This window comes from Dermacentor silvarum, chromosome 7 (genome assembly GCF_013339745.2).
Source record: "Dermacentor silvarum isolate Dsil-2018 chromosome 7, BIME_Dsil_1.4, whole genome shotgun sequence".
NCBI lineage: Eukaryota > Metazoa > Arthropoda > Arachnida > Ixodida > Ixodidae > Dermacentor > Dermacentor silvarum.
This window is the reverse complement of record NC_051160.1, coordinates 54,237,924-54,244,478: the sequence shown is the minus strand read 5'-3', so window position 1 is coordinate 54,244,478 and position 6,555 is coordinate 54,237,924. Positions and strand designations below refer to the sequence as shown.

General features: G+C 48.9%; 1 protein-coding gene across 3 annotated transcripts in view; it reads left to right on the top strand.

Moving 5' to 3' along the window:
- The first annotated feature begins 2,597 nt into the window (after positions 1–2,597).
- The window catches only part of LOC119458045 (protein Skeletor, isoforms B/C-like), a 29,087-nt gene continuing 25,129 nt past the window's right edge, over positions 2,598–6,555 (top strand). For 2 of the 3 annotated variants that reach the window (XM_049670702.1, XM_049670701.1), the window contains exon 1: positions 2,598–2,764. The gene's annotated coding sequence lies outside the window, so the exon portion shown is untranslated. The other variant, XM_037719843.2, reaches the window with a different exon arrangement.

Sequence of the window (6,555 nt, the reverse complement as noted above, 5' to 3'; positions counted from 1 at the left end):
ACATCGTACAATGCGGGGAGAAAGCAAACGCGTTTCGCTGACGACCGTCAGAACGCGCGCGTACTCGGCGCACCGGGGTCGACGACGGAGGCCGGAGCCATGCAAGTTACCGCAATCATTAGGCATCTGTGTCATCGGCGACGGTGTGGCACACACTATGCACTCAGCGCGCTCACGCGTGGCCAACGCATCCGACTCGCTCGCCGCGACCCGGCACGTTGATACGACTATCTCGGCGCCGGCAACACGGGGGCTTCCGGACGTGACACATCTACTAGGGCCGACTCCAACCTCACCGTCAGATGCCGGCGAATTAACTTTTAATCTAGTTCCTCGCAAGTTGCGTTAAGAAAGTAGATCAATTTGGAAATTCCCGCTAGTTGGTTGAATCTACGTGGAGCGTGATTGTGATTTTCCAGTTAGTGAAACTTATGTGTCAGGGTCGATATTGAGAGTGATATGCAGTATCAGCGGCGAGAAGCTCGAGCGAAGGAAGAGCAGGCACTCAAGGACATTCCTTCCACGTTAGTTCCATTTAGTATGTGGAAGATTTTTGCAAAGACATTCCACTTACTTGGTGGTTAAGCCTATGTGGAACGAGATTAACAACGTGCGCGTGGTCGTGTGCAGCTACAGTGAAGATTTTAAACCCAGAAACGCTGGGTTTAGAGGCGGATGGCCGCGTTAACCAGTCAGAGTTGGAGATTAGCAAGAGACGATTGGAGTACTGGTCGAAATGAACACACAGAACTAATGGAGACAGGATTGTCACGGGAATAAGTAATCTCACTGGATAAAGCAGATAGATGTATATAGCTGAATTACGATTCTGTAACACGCAAGTATAGGTCATACAGCTTAGGCGACACGGGTTAGGCTCCGTGTCGCAGAAAACCCGGTGTCGGTGCCAGCGTCGGCGTCGGCGCTGGCACCGACACCGCGGGCTGCTCATACCATGACAAAGTGATTATTTGGAATTTTTAGAATGACAGCCCACAAAGAAATGTCATGAAACAAAACACCGATAGGGCATGCCTTTTATGTTAAATATTCTTAGACTCAAATATTAAAAGGGCGAAACAACAACAGATACTTCAAAATTATGTAATTTTTTTGCCGCGGCTGCGCACAACCTTCGAGATAGGCCCACGCAAGAGGTCGCGTTTCTACCTGAAAGCTCGCCTTCGTGCATAGAGTTCGCCGCCAGCATTTCCCAGTAAACATTACGGTTACATAAGCGCAGTTGACGGGAAGCGTTAGAAGCAGTCCGGGGTCTTTGAATGCAATCGCGTTCCACTCTTAAAGGCGAAGCTCAAGCGTCCTCCAAGTTTTTGTCTCAATCTCTATTGAAAGGAGATGCCGTCGACGTTGGCCATCATTACCCTCATTATGCATTCCGCCATTGCCCATTGTATTTGCCAGGTGGCGCCGAACGCTTTGAAGGTTGGATCAAAGCAGCCTTTGAAAATGGCAGTGAAGTTGAGTGTTTAAGTTGTTTGCGCTTCACGCGTTGTGAATAGTTCAGATTCACATTATGGTTCACACCGAAATTATGGTGCGAAAAAAAAAAAAGGGGGGGGGGGGGGGACGCGAAAGCGGGAGATTGGTGGGGAAGCCACCTCAAAATTTTAGCAGCCTCTTGTAGTTACGTTGAAAATTTTGGCAGTGCCTGTGCGCTGCTACTCAAGTGCTCATTGACAAAATAATGACTGCAGTTATTCCAAGAAAAAAAATAACTATTCGTGGCAAATTTTGTTGGTTCTCCCTGAACAAGAACTACCCAAACACGCAAAAGAAAATATTAAACTCAGACGTTACAATAATAAAGTCACAGCAGGCACTTGAGAGCCAAATTCAAGAGGGAGAAGTTGCCTTTACTTTCGAATGCTATGTGATAAATCTCCTTCCGTCCAAAACAAGCGGGTTTGGGATGAGTGACCTCTTAGCTAGACCTAATTATACCAGTTTGGCTGTAAAGGTCATTCAAACGCAGGAGGGGGGGGGGGGGGGGGAGCCGACTGCGCAGTGGTAGAACTGCGGAAATTCGTCACCCGTATTAAAAGGCCCGTGCTCAACAGTTTCAATTCTCCGAAGCTACGCACACCAGCTACAGTGCCAGCAGCCGGCGCTTCGCTAGAAGGCATGCAAGACCAATCATCTCGACATTCCCCTTCCACGGACGGCGTGACGGCACGGGCCAGCTCGGAAGAGGTGCGCCGCATGCCCGTATGGCAGGTGAGCCCTCAGGGGAAAGGGCGTGCGCGAGTAAGGGCAACCAGATGAGAATGAGGAGAAGACAGTCGGGTTCGCCCACCAAGACTTCGGCCGGGCCTTTCAACTTCCGTCGATTGAAAAGTGACGTAATGCCGGGGGGTGAGTCTCGCATTACTACGAATCTCTCCTTGACGTAAAATGGCCCCGGCGAAAGTGGTTTCCTTCACCTGTGGCCGGTTGTTTGGCCGCTCTCTCTCTCTCTCTCTCTAGCTTTTGTCCTTTTGTCTTCCGTGCGGCCCGTTATTCGACTCTCTCTCTGTCTCTTTCCTTTCATTTTCTTTCCTCCTCTCAGCTTCCTTCCTTTTTCCGCTCACGCCGACGCCGGCACGACCACCGCGAGTTATCCGCCAGCGCTCTTGCTACGCGCGCACAGCACCGTCGCTCTCTGCACGTTTTGTGGGTCATGTTCGTAGGTGTACGTCTGTACTAACAACGCTGCGAGCCGGGCCGCCTTCTACCGTCCACGGCGTCTTGAGGACGCCAGATTGCAGTGCGTTTTTTTTTTCTTGCGTTTGTTTGCTTCGCTTACTCCTCGTTCGTGCTGTCTGCGCCTGTTTTGCTCGGTCGGCGCCACTAAGTCTCTCGTTCTCCCTCGCACGCGTGTGTGAGTGTGTGTGCGTGCGTGTTTGTGTTAGTACTGCTCCTACCTGACCGGCTTGTTGTGCTGTTCTCTTCGGTGTCATCGCGAGTCGCACTGTGAGTATTCGCTCGACTTTTTATATCTTCGCGTGGTTAAACTTCTTTTGCCTCATCGTTTAAGCAGCGTGCGCCAGCGACGAGCTTCAAGCTCCCGTAATTTGAAAGACTATCGCCCTGCGCTGCATACACTCCGGCGTCGTCCTACGGCACGTCACGCGTAGCTGACATACAGGGCTGTACGGTCAACGCAAACCTGCTCGCATCGGGCTCGCCTGAGATGCGCCCGTTCACGTCTGACCTGCCGCTCGTTCCCGGTTGTATACGTACCGTAGATCGTTTTACCTACAGTCAGCCAGAAAAGCTTACGCGATACGATATTTGAGAAAAAAATGACGCATTTCCAGCGAAGCCATGGCACATAGCCTCACGTTCCGAGTTGCGATGTGTAGTGATTCTTGCGATGAATCCACACTCATCCATTGAATTAGAAGATCCACGCTTTAGCACAGCAGAAATTCAAGCTTGTCGCGCAGCCCGAGTGTCCGGCAAACGTCTCTGACCGCCTATACCTATACTACAGCGCCCTACCTTCAACGTTGTCTGTGTCGTCTTTTCGGATATTGCTGTCTCCTCTTCTGGTTCACTGGCATCCCACTGAATAGACCCACGTGCTAACACGTCCAACAAGCTCCTGGACAGTGAAGAAGCTCTGTTGGGCGATTGGCTGCTTAGTTATGAGGCGTTCCGTTACTTCGTTGCCAGATTGCTGTTGTTAGATTAGGCTTTCATGATGCGTCACATTAATTAGCATGCGCGAGAGGAAGCTCCGAGCATGAATACGTCGGTTGTTAGCGAGCACGCGATCCAGCCGTTTCAGCGCCCCTTTAGCCTTCGTCTTTTACGCTGTAGAAGTAATGAAGCTATCCTCTTTGCTACGTAATACTGTATGATCCACCCGTATCGTTTTAGTGCATACAACCAAATTGGCGCGGCTAGCGATCCGCGCTTTACCAGCCGCTGCCTCCGGCGGAAACGGGCGCCGTCACTCTTCCGGCGGGAGTGGAACCTTTCCGGCTTCACAGCGGATGACGCGGCGAAAGTGGATTCACTTTCGGTTCTCTCCGCCTACGCGGTGTGTCATGCTCCCGCTGGTATGTGCCTCACGCTACCTATTCAAGGTACCGCTCGCTTATGGTGGGCAACAGTACTGCACGTAATCCTCGAGCAGTATGAAATTAAAAAAAAAAACTATTATGTGGTTTTACGCACCAAAACCACGATGTGATTATGAGGCACGCCGTAGTGGGGGAACTCCGGAATAATTTCGACCACCTGGGGTTCTTTAACGTGCATCTAAATCTAAGTACACGGGTGTTTTCGCATTTCGCCCCCATCTATATAAATGCGGCCGCCGTGGCTGGGATTCGATCCCGCGACCTTGTTCTTAGCAGCCCAACACCATGCACAGCCACTAAGCAACCACGGCAGCTATTAGACAAAAATAAAATATAAAATTATGTTGTGCTTTCACTGTCTGTCTGTTCTCTCACATAGTTTTTTTTTTTCTCTCTTAGGAGGTAATTGAAGATCACGTTTAATTTTTGCTTCGCCTTGCACTCGCTCTAGCGACGGGGTCCCATCACGCTCACAGTTAGGATATACCTTTCGCAAATACTGCAAATACTGTGCGTCAAAGGGTGGTATTTTTTTGCGTGTTAATCTTTTTTCAACGAAAAACCTTTCTTCGCATTCATTTTGTTAAATTTGCTCTAGGCGAAAGTCTGGTCGTCGCTGAATGTATCATGCGCCTGTCATGCCTCAACATTAATCTAATGGGCGCGAGTAATATTGTGTCGCCGCAAGCGGGGCTTTGACGAATGACCTTGCCAGGAAGTCTACCCACGCTCGAGCGAAGACAGCAGTGAACGCGCCCCACCCGAAGGACGCACCTGACAGGCTATCTTTTACGGGGCCTGTTTATTTCGAAACACTGTGGCGCATACTACGAAAGGCTACATATTGTCTCGAGCGGGACCTTAACAATGGCGCATCCGGAATTATCTTCTACGCGCGCTGTGACGAAGCTGAGCGCCGTCAGCGCCACGCCCAGAAGTTGCGTTGCCTTTTTCATAGTACCGTGTTTTCAGGGCTACTGCCCGCAGATGAGTTTCTTGACGATGGTTTTAATAAATTTATGGGTTTTACGCGGCAAGCCACGATCTTATTATTGAGGCATGCCGTGGGGGGGGGGGGACGAAGGAACGAACGACAACGTTATTTATAATCCGGCGAGTTGTTCGGGTATTTGGGCGAATACCCCTGCCTGGGTGTCGGACTGCGGATAAATTTTGACCACCTGGAGTTCCTTAATCTGCACCTAAATCTGAGCACATGAGCGCTCTCACTTCTCCCCCTCCTCCCCTCCATCTAAGTACGTTCGCCGCGGCCGAAGTCAAACCAATGACCTTGCGCTTAGCGACGCATTGCCATAGCCACTAAGTGCGGGGGCGGGCTTTTTGGAAGAGTCGAATTTTTATTTGGGCGGCCTATATCCAGTTGCGCACTGTACTGGGCTTTCTCGTATAATTGTTATTTGCAAATGCTCTCGTTCCAAACTTAACGGTTGTTGCCGTAAAGACGTTTTGAAGCTTCATCGTGGTGTTTTCATTCGTTGCCGTCAAGCGAGCGAGCACTTTTACGCTCGGAAACTACTGCTTAATGATGCTTCGACATAACTGTAAAAAATCTATGCTTGATAGACACACGGACAGTAAGTTTGCTAAAGCCTGACTACAGACCTCTGCTGTAATGAAGCAAACAAATACAGACAGTTAGACAATGACGATTCCTTTCCATCTCAAATGTTTCTTATCAATTGTTGGTTAAGTGCCTCCTTGTGCGACACCTTTCTTATTTCTTTACGAAGTAAATTCAGGCTTTTTTTTTTTCTTGCCTAAGTAGACCACTATGAGTATATGTATACTAAATGTGAGCTCCATTTCGCACATTATGGTAACAACACAAGAAACGTGAAAATTGAGTTCTGGGTTTGTTTGTTTGTTTGTTTGTTTGTTTTTTGGTGCCAAAACCACCATTTGATTATGAGGCAAGCCCGTAGTGGGGCCCTCCGGATTAATTTTCACCACCAGGGGATCTTTAACGTGCCCCCAATGCACAGAAAAATCACGCTAAGCTTTACAGTATCTTCAACCGGACATATCAAGAAGCACTCCGGCAGTGCAAAAAAAAAAAAAATCGTGTAACGCCAAAACCTAATCTCTCTTTTACGACACTGAGCTGGGTCCATTCTGTATTTGTAATATCAGTCAGCGTCTATGTGTATCTCCGAAATGCAATTGGGATGAGGGTCTTTCAGTATTGTTTAGCGCTGCTGGCCCCTATGAAGGGACCTGTTGATGATATGGTTAGGTACATTTTGATAACGGCCGTCTTTGAGCCCGATGATGAACGTCGTTGTACACTAAATGGGAGCAAGTTTTTTGAAAAGTCGAAACGTCTGCTCAAGTTCTGCATAGGGCAATATTTAAATTTTTGTTTTCCCGGCATCACATGAACATTGGTATTCACAAATTCAACGGTCAATGTTAGCTTTTGAAATTATCACTGTGCTGGGAACTCCCT